We start from the raw sequence: 16,018 nt of genomic DNA on the forward strand, positions 1-16,018 counted from the left end.
CTGGTAAGACTTTGGAGAACTGCACACATAAAATGGTCTGTGGATTATAAGTTTTTAGAGAATTATTATTTCATGGGAATTATTGCAATCAAAGTACACCTTCTTTTTTGGTTGTTTTTTCTTTGGTAACATAAGCCTTTATTGATTGTTGTTTATTATTGGTAACATAATTTTCATTTACTCCCCTTTAATTTCCAGTTTTGACCTTTTTGCATTCCTCTTCTATAAATTTAGGCTAACTTCTACCCTTCCCTTGTAGTTCATTTCTCCTCTAGCCGCAACTTCTCTCCTTTCTCCAGCCTCTCTTTATTTTTTCCTTCTCTAGGTTTTTGTTGCGATGGCTCCAGGTCCCTGCGTGAATCTCTCCTGTAGCGGCCATGGTTGTGGTGTGCCGATGCACTGCGATTGCTCAGCTTGCTCGCAGGACCGTCATGCTCGTTGTGGGGGGAAGGTATTACGCCGAACTGGACGAGCGGAGCAGCTTGCATATGGCACAGTATTGATGGAAGGATTGGATATGGGCCACATCAATGTTTCTGCGTTCTATTCCTCCCTGCTTCGCCGTGGCCTTCGCCGCACAAGTCCTTTTGTCCATTAGATTACGCCAACAGATGTGGAGACTCACTACAATATGGTATTTTTCGCTTGATCTGATATTTTTCTTTGTGTTTTCTATATTTTTTTGTATAATTCCATACTAGTCTGAACTTGTAGTTTTTTAGGAACGCACTTATTTTGTTTTATTGAAGTGTACTGCACTTTGTACTTATATCTTGTTTTTAATTTTTTGCTTGTTTGCATGGAGCTCGTGTTGTTATTTTGCATGGTTACAATATGTGAACTGCTTAGATACTAGATGAGCAGTAATAGTTTCTACAATTTTCCCCGCTTGTACCATGTGTACTACATGCAGGTAGTCTCAAGAACTTCATAATAGTCATAATCGTACTGCTTGTTTGCAAGTTCCGTACTGCACATTAGATTGCATTTAAAGAGTACTGCTTTTTGGATTGTTGTACACTTCATCTAGCTCGTGTATGTACTGTGAGTAGGTTTTTACTGGTTTGTGCAAAGTATGAGAATTGTACTGTTAGTATCGTTGCCAAACAGTTTTAATTTTTTTGCAGAAAATTCCCCAACGAGCTGTTAGGTATCTCGGCTCAAGAAGAAGGAAATTCTCCAAGTTGTTCTTGGCAATGGCACCTTAAACCAGCCAAGTACCATGAAGGCGTTGACGGGCGGCTGTGTCTGCAGAAAGGGTGGAAGGAATTTGTCATTGATAGTGGCTTGAAGTCTGAGCAAGTTGTTGTCCTCAACTTCTTTGAACTCGAGGATCGTACGGTTAGAATCACGTTTGACGTGATTGGTTAAGGTTATGAGGTTCATTTGTAATAAGTACTTTTGCGTGTCGAATGCTTCATCTTTTTGATGTGTTTTGTAATAAGCACTTTTGTGATCTGAACCGCTTCAATTATTATTCTAAACTTCGTGCTGCCAGTGAGCTAACTGCATTTTTACATGGTTTTTGAATCAAAATGTGTCAATGTTTTACTCTAGACTGCTATATATATAGTATACTCTATACACCATTTTCTCTTTATATGTTTTAGTTGAATAACTCATAGTCAGCGGGAAATTTGTGTTTACACAAAATTTAAACTGATACATAAGTCATACAGATAAGAAAACTGCTATGCATATGATTAATTTATTGAAGTTCATCTATTTGGTTGTTAACCTGCTGCTTCTCCGCGGTGACTGGAGCGTGTCTAATGTCACACTTTCTTTTCTATTTCGTGGCGGTGTTGCTGGTTCTTGTCTCTACACCGTTGTGTTTGTAGCCCCTCGTGTGCTGGTTGATGGCTGCTTTGGTTTTTCAGCGCTGTGAACTGCATCCTTCTTTGCTCCCCATGTGATGGTTGATGGCTGCTTTCGTTTTCCAGTGTTGTGAACTACATCCTTCTTTGCTCCCCGCGTGCTGGTTGATGGCGGCTTTTGTTTTATAGTGCTCCGAACTGCATCCTTCTTTGCTCCCCGCGTGTTGGTTGACGGCAGCTTTTGTTTTTCAGCACTGTGAACTGCATCCTTCTTTCCTCCCCGCGTGTCACACCCTGATTTTCATGCCACAACACTTGAGCTAATAAATCATGATAAAGTCTGGTTTGACAAAAAACTTTTGCATCAATTGGCTTTTATTTGGAGTTGGTTTTCTCTCTGTGTTTTTCAAGTGCTCTTTAAAGTCAACACAACTCCACCTTCTATACTTCATCTCCTTGCCCCAAACTTCTACCCAATGATCATGCCATGTGTATAGAGCAATATAGTATTTTCTTACAAAAATAATTTGGCCAAAAAGTATTTTCAAAAATTATTTGTCCAAAAACCCCTGAATTGAGGTTTGCACTGCAAGTACTTGATTTGGGGTATGAAAAATATTTCAAATAATATATTTGAAACCTATTAGATATAGGACTTCCATAAACCACAAAAATATAATTTTAAAAGTTATTTTCATATTTTATTTAAAGGTTTTTTCTTTAGGCCAGAAATGGTTTTTAACAGGTTAAAATTATTTTAATACTTTAAAAATATTTGTGAAAATTTAGGGAAACTCAGTGGACATATATTGTCCATATATAGGAGTTTCAACACATGGTCATGTTCAAAATATTGGTCAAACCCCTCAAAAACCCTTTCTGGATATTTCAAGCGTTTGAAATATTTACAAATGAAATATTCTCTAAAAATTCCAAGGAAATTCTAGCATGTCACGTATGACATATGAGATGATCTTGCCAAGTATCATGTCTTGGAGAACAATATAACATCATCAAATCCCGTCAAAACCATTTATGTCCATTTTGAAGTTTGAGCAACTTTACATTGCCAAACATTTCCAAATGTTCTCAAACCTTGTGAACATGCTCAAATGTTCTAATTATTCATCTAGGCTAAGTGGCACAAGTTGGAGAACAAGTTAACCTGATTAAAGTGCCCCAAAACCCTCTCTGTCTAGAATCAAATTTGAACAACTTTACATTGTCAACTTTCTCATTTTGCTCTCAACTTTTGTGAGCATGTTCACATGACCAAATGAGGCCACTACACCAAGTGGTGCATCAAGGAGAATTTATTTGCTCAACTAGATCTACACAAGTTCATTTCTGCTAATTTCTAGGGTTTACAAAAGTTGCATTGGCAACTTTGCCCAAATAAACTCAATCTAGGTGGAACCTCTTATTTTCTCATTCCATTTTACCCTGTCAAGCCTCATGACAAGAGGAGTTCGTCTTCTTTCCCAAATCAACAACAAACACCTTCTGCCATTTTCCTAAAAACACTATTCTTACCACTTCCACTCTTCTCCATGGCCTCCACTTTTTACCACAGCCCCTACAAGTCCTCCTCTGCCTCCAGTAACAATGGCTGCATCTCAGCTCAATGATTCAGGGTGAAACCACCTCATTTACCCCTCTGGACAGCCCCTTTTCCCCCTCTCTCTCAACCCCACTCCTCTCCTACTAGATCCCCAGGGCATCCATTGCTCCTCCCCTCTTCTTTACTCCCCCCTAGAGCAACCAGACATGCCTGGTCGAGCCCACTTTGCCAAAAAATGGCATGCCGGCCATTTGCATGCTCTGGGGCGTGCTACAGTGCGCTCCCGCACTGTAGACGCCCCCTGCCAACCACCTCCGGCCACCTCGGGCCTCCCCAGCACGCCCGACGATGCGCCTCGGCGTCCACATCATGCTAAGGCCTGACCCCCCTCTTCCTTCTCCCTCCTACGGCCTCCCTCACATGCGCGCCATGGCCGCCCGAGAGCTCGAGTGAGCACACTCACATGCGCGGCACCTCTGGCCCCTCCTACTCCCTCTCTTCCTTCCCCTGGTCGTGGACCACCTCCACAAACGCCCCAGTCACGCCCACGCGCGCCCCCATGGCCTCCAGCAATGGCTAGAAGCTCGCCGGCGCATGAGCCACGGTGCATCGCGCCCCTCCTATTTAAGGCCACCCCGGACCCCGTTCTCTCCATCCCTTAAGCTCTCTCGCCTCCTTGCGATCACCAGCAGAGCCCCAGCTCGCCTCCCCCTCTCTGTGCTCGGGATCGAGCCGAGCGCCGCCGCCTCGGGTCACCGGTGTTTGCGCGGTAAGAGCCTCCCCCGCCGCTCCTTTCGCTCGATCTGAAACCGCAACGAGCCCCTAACTCCTTCCCCCGCTTTTCCCCTTCGTTTGCAGCCGGAGTCGACCGAAACAGCCACTGCCCGACGCACCTCCGCCTTGCTTCCTCATCACCGGCGAACCAGGCAACTCCGGCGACGTCCACCACCACCACCCGAACGGCGAGTCCACACTGAGTCCAACCGTGTCGTCAGCTCGACCCGCCGTGCCCTGCATCACCGCCGGTGAGCATGTCGGCCCTCTGGTCGCGAGGTCAGAGATGACAGGCGGGCCCTGCCTATCATCCTCACCTCTCTCTCGCCCCCTCTCTCTCCCACTGGCAGCTGGGGCCCTCCCGCCAGGTTTAAAAATCTGGCGCGCGCGCGCGTTGGCTCGGCTAGGCCACGTCGCTGGCTGGGCCGCTGCACTGCGGCTGTTCTGGCCCAGTAGGCACAGTGCCCCTTCCCCTTTTTCTCTTCTGTCTGACTTGCAAAAATTCCTCTGGGCTAAATATTAATCTAAATGAAATAATTCTAGTTCCTAAATTCTTGTAAAAATCCCACCTATTTAATGGTGCAACTTTCATTCAAATCCAACAACCTTTTCTTCACTGTAAATATTTAAATGTGATTTTAAGCATTTAAATATACCTTTGAAATCCATTTCTCCTATTCTGCTACTCCAAATCCAAAACTAGGGATTTTCCCCTTCTTACTGTTCACCCTAGTATTTAACAAAAATGAGTTGACATTTTTCTGAGCACTTTGGTTTTTCTGTTTTACTATTGCCTTATTTTCTCATTATTTTCTTGCGATGTTTAGATCCCGTATTTGACGAAGTTGCTGAAGAAGAAGGAGGAGAAGGATTTGAAGACCTCGAAGAACAAGCCAATCAAGGCAAGCAGCCCATTGACCATGTCACCCCTCTTGTTCATCGGTACCCTCTTTCCGATTGCATGATGATGAAATATGACGGTGGTAAAACTTGTTGTGAACCACCCCACGATGCATACCCCTACTCATGACCTTACCTTGTTCATGATTGCATTCTCAAGAGACTAGTTGATGCATATTGATGCATGTGTACCATGAACTCTTCATGGTTACATTCTTTCGAAAACCCCATCGGGTGCCCCTAATGCCCTTGGGAGATGTTGAACTAAGGTCACCACTTGAGGAAGAAGTGGTGTACCAAAGAGAACTTTTGGTGGGTGTGCGTAAAATGATGGATTAGATTTATTTGTGACTACCGTCCCAACCAAACATGTGCAAACCACTCTACCCCTTTATGGGACGGGGCATTATTGATTACTTAGGCTGATACTAGCATGGTGCCCACATTACTAGTGAGGGGGGTGACTTGGGGTCACTCTCGGGACGGGGTCGTGCTTGGATAGGCGGCCATGACTGTTTTCACAGGGCACCGGACACACTGTTGGTCCCTTCGTGTATGCGTAATAATGTGAAAAGGGCAGAGTGCCACGTTCTTTTGCTTATACACGAGGGTCGTGTATCAACGAGTGGACCCTATGTTAGTGTCGTCTAGGGAAAGGTAATGATCAGGTGCTTCCCCCGAGTACTTGAGGTACTGCAGGATCGTGGATGACACGAAAGCTTGTCGGATCTTGTGGGTAAAGTGCGCAACCTCTGCAGAGTGTCAAACTATTCAAATAGCCGTGTCCACGGTCATGGACAGTTGGGAGGTGCTACTTAAACTATGTCCAGAAATTTTACAATCTCTGTGCATGTGTGGAAGAGAACTATTTGTGTCAAGGTGGTGACTTGACATGTTGAATGAAATGGCATTTATCCAAACCCTATTTGTGTTGATATCTGTAACCTGTTCTCAAGGTTACCCATGTTCATTGATGCATATCTCACAAGTTGATAGGACATCTCAACTAGCTTGAAGCTAGGCTGCTTACTTGTTGTACAATTGCATTGTTACTTTGAACCAAATCATGGGTTGCTTGCGAGTACATTCAAAGTACTCATTGGCTTGCCACTGGTTATTTAATTGACCAGGCATGGAAGAGTAGGAGTTCGAGGAAGAGTTCTTTGGTGACGAACACGCGAACTAGGACGCTTCCCAGTCAGAATGCCTGTAGGGTTAAGGCAGATGGCATGGGTTCTACTTATCAACGAAGATTTCCGCTGCTTAAGATTATTTGGTATTTAGCCGCTGTGGCTTTATATATGTAAGACTTGACCATAATGGTCATAATTTGTGTAAGACGGTATGTATGGATGTAAGACTCTTGTTATTCAGCTTCTATGTGTTCAGTGATCATTGATCTCTGGGATCACTGTACACGTGCATTCGGTGATCATGACTTATGAGTCGGGGTCCCCACAGAGCTGGTATCAGAGCCATCCTGACTGTAGGAAGCCTTAGTTAGCATGGACGTTAGTTAGCTTGAGACCATCTAAACTTCTCTTCTTTTATAAAGCTTACCCTACCCAAAATATATTTTTCCTTATTGACCCCTCCCATTCAACCTTTGTAGATGGTCGTCGCCCCCTTGAGACTCCTTACGACAGGATTTCCATCACTCCTAAGAGATTGCCTCCAACAATGCCACTATCCGTTGCTGCCCATATACACCCTGCACAAACTAGAAAATGATGTGCTCGAGAAGGAGTTCTACGCCAAGGTTTTTGTGCCTGCCAAGACCTCACCTCAGGGGTGGTTCTTCGTTGGACCACCTATGCCAACAAGAGACCTAGCCATTCAGCAAGTGGCATACGAAGCACTCCTCCGTCTTCGAGACCTCCTTCCAGAAATGAAAGAAGAACATGCCACCCGCTACCTGCCTGGCAAGGGCGGATTTGGAGCTCTGACTTAAGTGATGATTTCCCCAGAAGACGAGGATCCAACCCTCAAGTACCAGATCCGTTTCATCAACGCAGGAGACTACCTTCTACGCCACCTTACCGAAGCATTTCTCAAGGCTCGCCAACATCTCCCTTCACTTCTGCACCTCCACTGCCTCGAGAAGAAGAAGGTGGTCGAGCAAGAACAGCAAACCACTGCCCTAGAAGCCCACATTTTTAATCAGGAGCAGCAAATCAAGGAACTTCAGAAAGCTCGCAACCAAACCCCACACAAAAGGCATAGGAATGGATTTCCATATCCACCTCATAGAGGATCATCGTCAGGTCCCCGACGACAATACCCAAGACTGAATAGCAACCATTTTTCCTCTGTCACATGTCACGGGTGTGGTGAACTCGGGCATATTAATAGGATGTGTCCCAACAAGCAGCCGACTGTCGCATGTCCATTGGCACCCAGGAGAACCTAGAAGCTAAAGACCGAACACCTTTCTCTCAAAGTGACGAAGCAAGCACGACTACTGAATCCGAGGACCCCTAGGGTAGGATGATTCGTGTACCCCCTATGTGCAGTCGAGTCCATATGATGGTTCAAATGAAACCATGTTGAGTGTTGCTTGTTCTTATCTGTTTGTGTTTTGATATAAGTTGCACTTTTGCCTTAGGCATCATGTATGCGACTATATCACCTATCTTATCTTAATGAAATTGTGTGTGTGGCCTTTTTGGCACCTGTTTGTTTGCACATGCACTATAGAACCCACCTTTAAGCATTTCCCCCCATCTATGATGCTTTTCCCTCTCATCCCTCTCTCCTCAACTGAAGACCGGTGAGACAAGGTACACCAAGGATTCTACTTCGGTGACCAACTAGCACTGGAGATTTTTGCTGCAGCCTCCTCGACCAAGAGCAGCCCCGTAGAGTTATGTTACCTCTCACGATTAGAAACCCATCCCTAGACCCTTCGAGACTTCAAGATATAACCCAGATCGAATCCCTAACCAAGTGCTTAACCCACAAAATTGCAAGAGAACCAGCTAAGCCTCCATAACCTTGCACTAGTTCATTAGGGAACTAATGGATATAGTGAACGAGCACATTATCATTGCAAGATAGCACCAGAACTGACGATGTCATAGGGTACACCTATTCGAGGATATTGAAATAGGGCAAATGACTTGAGGAGTTTATATCAGAGACCTTGAGGGATTATCCGAGACTTCTTGGTGGATTATAAGGTTTTCATGTTAGTTGATGAACTTGGTGGGATCACGTTAATAGAGTAGCATAGCATTCATTACCCGAGGAGTAAATTGGATTTTGTTGGACAATTATGATCGCAAGATGAAATTCTTGAAGGTATAAGGATTTGGCTTAGCCAGGAGATATTGATAGAAGATAGCTGACCATGATATTTGGATTGAATAGGTGAACCTAGTGGAGTCTAGATGCTGAGTAGGTCTATATGGTTCAGAGTAAATTGGATTTATACTGATGATCTCAATTACGATACCATGTTTCTCGGTGGATCATAAATTAGGAGATTGGATTAATTGTCGGAGTTGATTTAGGGATCTATATAAGCTTGGGGTTGGAAGTTATTTGACCCCGAAGATGGGAATTGGTGGATTGATTATAGTAGAGATAGCTCTTTAAAGTATTGGGGATTATAGGACATTAGAAGATCGTGTGGAACACCATAGACATCGGATTTGTAGTGGTTAATGGAAGTTAATGGGCTGTTGGAGTTGACCCATAGGAAGTGAGGGAGTCCCGGATTAGGGGGTGTCCGGATAGCCGAACTATCACCTTTGGCCGGACTCCTGGACTATGAAGATACAAGATTGAAGACTTCGTCCCGTGTCCGGATGGGACTTTCCTTGGCATGGAAGGCAAGCTTGGCGATACGGATATGTAGATCTCCTACCATTGTAACGGACTCTATGTAACCCTAACCCTTTTCGGTGCATATATAAAACGGAGGGTTTTAGTCCGTAGGACGAACAACAATCATACCATAGGCTAGCTTCTAGGGTTTAGCCTCTCTGATCTCGTGGTAGATCTACTCTTGTACTACCCATATCATCAATATTAATCAAGCAGGAGTAGGGTTTTACCTCCATCGAGAGGGCCCGAACCTGGGTAAAAACATCGTGTCCCTTGTCTCCTGTTACCATCCGCCTAGACGCACAGTTCAGGACCCCCTACCCGAGATCCTCCGGTTTTGACACCGATGGGAAGGAAACAAGATCTTGGAGTGGCATACGACGTGATTCCTTAGGATAGGGATGCAATATCTTGGACCTTGGAAGAATAGGCTGAGCCCTTGGATTGTCGTGTTTAATTCAGTTTGGCAGTTGTATGTTCTACCCATGGATTTTTACATGAGGATAGCCAGACACCTGAGTTTGGAGATGGTAGACATATATGATTTTGTTAGACCTCCTCTCGAGAGTCATGGGGATATGAATCACATGAGTGATGATTGGAGTTGACCTATACGAAATGATGCTATCAGTGATATGATGTGATTTGTTTAAAGGACTAGATAGCACAATTGGCATCTCAGAAACCGTGCTTAAAGATAAGATGATAAATGTTCACTCGCACACTAGAATCCTTGAAACCCTTACGCCCTACCAAGCTACAACATGGTCGGATCAGGACCTTAGGGCCTTGACACTAGATCTAGAATACCTTGGCCCACACTCAACAAAAACCACCACTAATTCCCCAGCCTACTTTATGTACCCCGTGAACAAAGTCTTCATGGAGTGCTTAGACAAGATAGTTGTCATAATCATTTGGTGACCTACTTGTCCACCCGAAGATGGAAGAAGAGCCGTTAAGCTAGTCAAGGAACATTTGAAGACCGCCATGCCAAGGAGGAAGAACTACACCCACCACCATCATCAAGAAGTGAACTATCTCGTCGAAGACCAGGTGTATCTGCAAGCCACTTCTCTCTAAGGAACCAAGCATTTCCATGACAAGGAGACCCACACCAAGATTCATCGGCCCCCTTCGAGATCACTCCAAGATTTAACAACCCCCCTCTAAGATCACTACGAGACGAAGAGAAGACAGTTACCAGCTGGAGTTGCCACCGGAGTTACCTGATGTGCACAACGCTTTCCAACTGGTGTTTTCAACTTCCTAACTTGCCCAATCTCTACGAGGGCATTGACCACCGAGCCATCGACCCCTAGCCCAATCTAACCTACCGCGAGCTACCCATTAGCAACCTGGATCAAGAAGAGTGTCATACACAAAGCCACACCATCAAGTACTTCAAGCTCAATGGAGCACTACACGGAAGCAGAAGCAACATGAGGACTTGAAGACTACCCCAAATCCAAGTTTCTGTATCCCTTTCCGCGCTTAGTTTGGGAATCTCGGGGACGAGATTCTTGTAAGGGGGGTAGGTCTGTCACACCCTGATTTTCATGCCACAACACTTGAGCTAATAAATCATGATAAAGTGTGGTTTGACAAAAAACTTTTGCATCAATTGTCTTTTATTTGGAGTTGGTTTTCTCTCTGTGTTTTTCAAGTGCTCTTTAAAGTCAACACAACTCCACCTTCTATACTTCATCTCCTTGCCCACAAATTCTGCGCAATGATCATGCCATGTGTATAGAGCAATATAGTATTTTCTTACAAAAATAATTTGGCCAAAAAGTATTTTCAAAAATTAGTTTTCCAAAAACCCCTGAATTGAGGTTTGCACTGCAAGTACTTGATTTGGGGTATGAAAAATATTTCAAAGAATATATTTTAAACCTATTAAATATAGGACTTCCATAAACCACAAAAATATAATTTTAAAAGTTATTTTCCTATTTTATTTAAAGGCTTTTTCTTTAGGCCAGAAATGGTCTTTAATAGGTTAAAATTATTTTAATAATTTGAAAATATTTGTGAAAATTTAGGGAAACTCAATGGACATATATTGTCCATATATAAGAGTTTCAACACATGGTCATGTTCATAATATTGGTCAAACCCCTCAAAAACCCTTTCTGGATATTTCAAGCTTTTGAAATATTTACAAAGGAAATATTCTCTAAAAATTCCAAGGAAATTCTAGCATGTCACGTATGACATGTGAGATGATCTTGCCAAGTATCATGTCTTGGAGAACAATATAACATCATCAAATCCCCTCAAAACCATTTATGTCCATTTTGAAGTTTGAGCAACTTTACATTGCCAAACATTTCCAAATGTTCTCAAACCTTGTGAACATGCTCAAATGTTCTAATTATTCATCTAGGCCAAGTGGCACAAGTTGGAGAACAAGTTAACCTGATTAAAGTGCCCCAAAACCCTCTCTGTCTAGAATCAAATTTGAACAACTTTACATTGTCAACTTTCTCATTTTTCTCTAAACTTTTGTGAGCGTGTTCACATGACCAAATGAGGCCACTACACCAAGTGGTGCATCAAGGAGAAGTGACTTGCTCAACTAGATCTACACAAGTTCATTTCTGCTAATTTCTAGGGTTTACAAAAGTTGCATTGGCAACTTTGCCCAAATAAACTCAATCTTGGTGGAACCTCTTATTTTCTCATTCCATTTTACCATGTCAAGCCTCATGACAAGAGGAGTTCATCTTCTTTCCCAAATCAACAACAAACACCTTCTGCCATTTTTCTACAAACAATATTCTTACCACTTCCACTCTTCTCCATGGCCTCCACTTTTTACCACAGCCCCTACAAGTCCTCCTCTACCTCCAGTAACAATGGCTGCATCTCAGCTCAATGATGGAGGGGTGAAACCACCTCATTTACCCCTCTGGACAACCCCTTTTCCCCCTCTCTCTCAACCCCACTCCTCTCCTACTAGATCCCCAGGGCATCCATTGCTCCTCCCCTCTTCTTTACTTCCCCCAAGAGCAACCAGACATGCCTGGCCGAGCCCACTTTGCCAAAAAATGGCATGCCGGCCATTTGCACGCTCTAGAGCGCGCTACAGTGCGCTCCCGCACTGCAGACGCCCCCTGCCAACCACCTCCGGCCACCTCGGGCCTCCCCAGCGCGCCCGACGATGCACCTCGACGTCCGCAACACGCTAAGCCCTGGTCCCCCTCGTCCTTCTCCCTCCTACGGCCTCCCTCACACGCGCGCCATGGCCGCCCGAGATCTCCAATGAGCACACTCACACGCGCGGCGCCTCTGGCCCCTCCTGCTCCCTCTCTTCCTTCCCCTGGTCGTGGACCACCTCCACAAACGCCCCAGACATGCCCACGCGCGCCCCCTTGGCCTCCAGCAACGGCTAGAAGCTCGCCGGCGCACGAGCCACGGTGCACCGTGCCCCTCCTTTTTAAGGCCACCCCGGACCCTGTTCACTCCATCCCTTGAGCTCTCTCGCCTCCTAGCGATCACCAGTAGAGCCCCAGCTCCCCTCCCCCTCTTTGTGCTCAGGATCGAGCCGAGCACCGCCGCCTCGGGTTACCGGTGTTTGCGTGGTAACAGCCTCCCCCGCTGCTCCTTTCGCTCGATCTGGAACCGCAGCGAGCCCCTGACTCCTTCCCCCTCCTTTTCCCCTTCGTTTGCATCTGGAGTCGACCGGAACAACCACCGCCCGACGCACCTCCGCCGTGCTTCCTCGTCACCGGGAACCAGGCAACTCCGGCGACGTCCACCACAACCACCCGAACGGCGACTCCACACTGAGTCCAACTGTGCCGTCAGCTCGACCCACCGTGCCCTGCATCACCACCGGTGAGCATGCCGGCCCTCTGGTCGCGAGGTCAAAGATGGCAGGCGGGCCCCGCCTATCATCCTCACCTCTCTCTCACTCCCTCTCTCTCCCACTGGCAGCTGGGGCCCGCCTGTCAGGTTTCAAAATCTGGCACGCGTGCGCGCGTCGGCTCGGCTGGGCCGCGTTGCTGGCTGGGCCGCTGCCTGCGGCTGTTCTAGCCCAGCAGGCACAGTGCCCCTTCCCCTTTTTCTTTTCTGTCAGACTTGCAAAAATTCCTCTCGACTAAATATTAATCCAAATGAAATAATTCCAGTTCCTAAATTCTTGTAAAAATCCCACCTATTTAATGGTGCTACTTTCATTCAAATCCAACAACCTTTTCTTCACTGTAAATATTTAAATGTGATTTTAAGCATTTAAATATACCTTTGTAAATCCATTTCTCCTATTCTGCTACTCCAAATCCAAAACTAGGAATTTTCCCCTTCTTAGTGTTCACCCAAGTATTTAACAAAAATGAGTTGATATTTTTCTGAGCACTTTGGTTTTTCTGTTTTACTATTGCCTTATTTTCTCATTATTTTCTTGCGGCGTTTAGATCCCGTATTTAACGAAGTTGTTGAAGAAGAAGGAGGAGAAGGATTTGAAGACCTCGAAGAACAAGCCAATCAAGGCAAGCAGCCCTTTGACCATGTCACCCCTCTTGTTCATCGGTACCCTTTTTCCGATTGCATCCGATTGCATGATGATGAAATATGACGGTGGTAAAACTTGTTGTGAACCACCCCACGATGCATACCCCTACTAATGACCTTACCTTGTTCATGATTGCATTTTGAAGAGACTAGTTGATGCATAATGATGCATGTGTACCATGAACTGTTCATGGTTACATTCTTTCAAAAACCCCATCGGGTGCCCCTAATGCCCTTGGGAGATGTTGAACTAAGGTCACCACTTGAGGAAGAAGTGGTGTACCAAAGAGAACTTTTGGTGGGTGTGTGTAAAATGATGGATTAGATTTATGTGTGACTACCGTCCCAACCAAACATACACAAACCACTCTACCCCTTTATGGGACGGGGCATTATTGATTACTTAGGCTGATACTAGCATGGTGCCCACATTACTAGTGACGGGGGTGACTTGAGGTCACTCTCAGGACGGGTTCGTTCTTGGATACGCAGCCATGACTGTTTTCACAGGGCACCGGACACACCGTTGGTCCCCTCGTGTATGCGTAATAATGTGAAAAGGGCAGAGTCCCACGATCTTTTGCTTATACACGAGGGCCGTGTATCAACGAGTGGACCCTATGTTAGTGTCATCTAGGGAAAGGTAATGATCGGGTGCTTCCCCCGAGTACTTGAGGTACTGCGGGATCGTGGATGACACGAAAGCTTCCCGGATCTTGTGAGTAAAGTGCGCAACCTCTGCAGAGTGTCAAACTATTCGAATAGCCGTGTCCACGGCCATGGACAGTTGGCAGGTGCTACTTAAACTATGTCCAGAAATTTTATAATCTCTGTGCATGTGTGGAAGAGAACTATTTGTGTCAAGGTGGTGACTTGACATGTTGAATGAAATGGCATTTATCCAAACGCTATTTGTGTTGATATCTGTAACCTATTCTCAAGGTTACCCATGTTCATTGATGCATATCTCACAAGTTGATAGGACATCTCAACTAGCTTGAAGCTAGGCTGCTTACTTGTTGTACAATTGCATTGTTACTTTGAACCAAATCATCGGTTGCTTGCAAGTACATTCAAAGTACTCATTGGCTTGCCACTGGTTATTTAATTGACCAGTCATGGAAGAGTAGGAGTTTGAGGAAGATTTCTTTGGTGACGAACACGCGAACTAGGACGCTTCCCAGTCAGAATGCCTGTAGGGTTAAGGCAGATGGCATGGGTTCTACTTATCAACGAAGATTTCTGCTGCTTAAGATTATTTGGTATTCACCCGTTGTGGCTTTATCTATGTAAGACTTGACCATAATGGTCATAATTTGTGTAAGACGGTATGTATGGATGTAAGACTCTTGTTATTCAGCTTCTGTGTGTTCAGTGAGCATTGATCTCTGGGATCACTATACACGTGCATTCGGTGATCACGACTTATGAGTCGGGGTCCCCACACCGCGTGCCCGTTGATGGTGGCTTTCATTTTCCAGCGCTGTGAACTACATCCTTTCGTGCTCCTACCTTGTTTTTTGAAAGTGGTGTCATTCTTGGTTGTTTCTGTACAGCAGCATTCCCTTGTGATGGTCTTGTTGGCATTGTTTCTTCATGTTCTTCGTCCTCTTCACTCTCTTCACTCTCTTCTTCCTCTTCCTCATCTTCATCATCTGTTTCTTCATAAGCCACTGCGTCTTCAGTTTCTTCATGTTCTTTGTCCTCTTCACTCTCTTCTTCTTCCTCCTCTTCTTCATCTACTTCTTCATAAGCCATTTCTTCTTCAGTTGTCTCACCATCTTCTTCTTTGATTTCATCTTCTTCGTCTTCTGCATTTTCTGATCTTGTTCTTTTGGGGCAGGTTCTTGAATTGTGTCTCTTCCTCTTTTGCAGATGCTACAACGTCTCAGTTTCGTCGATTTCTTAGCGTTGTGACTGGAATTTCTGTTTGGTTGTGCATCACCATGTCCTCATTTTTCTTGTTCACGTCTTTTTGTACATTTCCTGGAATTGTGGCCGCTGATTTCATTATGTGGCTTGCACCTTCTTATTACCAGTGGGTGACCATCACTGTCCAGCTCAGGCTGTGGCTTACTGTTTTTGTCATCATTTTTCTCCTTACATGCAACCTTTTTCTGGGTTGCGTCGCCCCCTTTCTTCCTTCCTCTTGTGTTTGAAACAGGAGGTGGAAGAATTGTTTCTTATTTGATAGCACCAGTTCCATTGTGTTCAGTATTTTCTACTTGCTCGGCACTATGGTCATGCTGGGATTTCTCTGCTTGCTTTAGTTTTGCTTCTTCTTCTTCTTCTTCTTCGTTGAGCACATAAACTTCCTCAATGAGTGCCCTCATACCAGACAACACTCTGTGGCACCCAGCGTTGGACCTTGTCGCTTTGTTTGCAAGGTCCATTGTTGTTTTTGTCAGCAATTTTCGATGGAAAAAAAGCGAGGTTCCATCTGGTGCTGTTTGTTCGTAGTCTCTTATGTTAAACATTGCATTTGATCTTGCACTATGGGTGTATCTTTTCATGATGTACACCTCAGGAATCTTGAGTACTCTCAAATGAGAAAGCATGCATAACAAATGGACGCAAAAGAGCCCTGCAGACAAACACATGATTTCTTTTGTTTTGTAAG

Source organism: Triticum dicoccoides, chromosome 4B (assembly GCF_002162155.2).
Source record: "Triticum dicoccoides isolate Atlit2015 ecotype Zavitan chromosome 4B, WEW_v2.0, whole genome shotgun sequence".
Lineage (NCBI taxonomy): Eukaryota > Viridiplantae > Streptophyta > Magnoliopsida > Poales > Poaceae > Triticum > Triticum dicoccoides.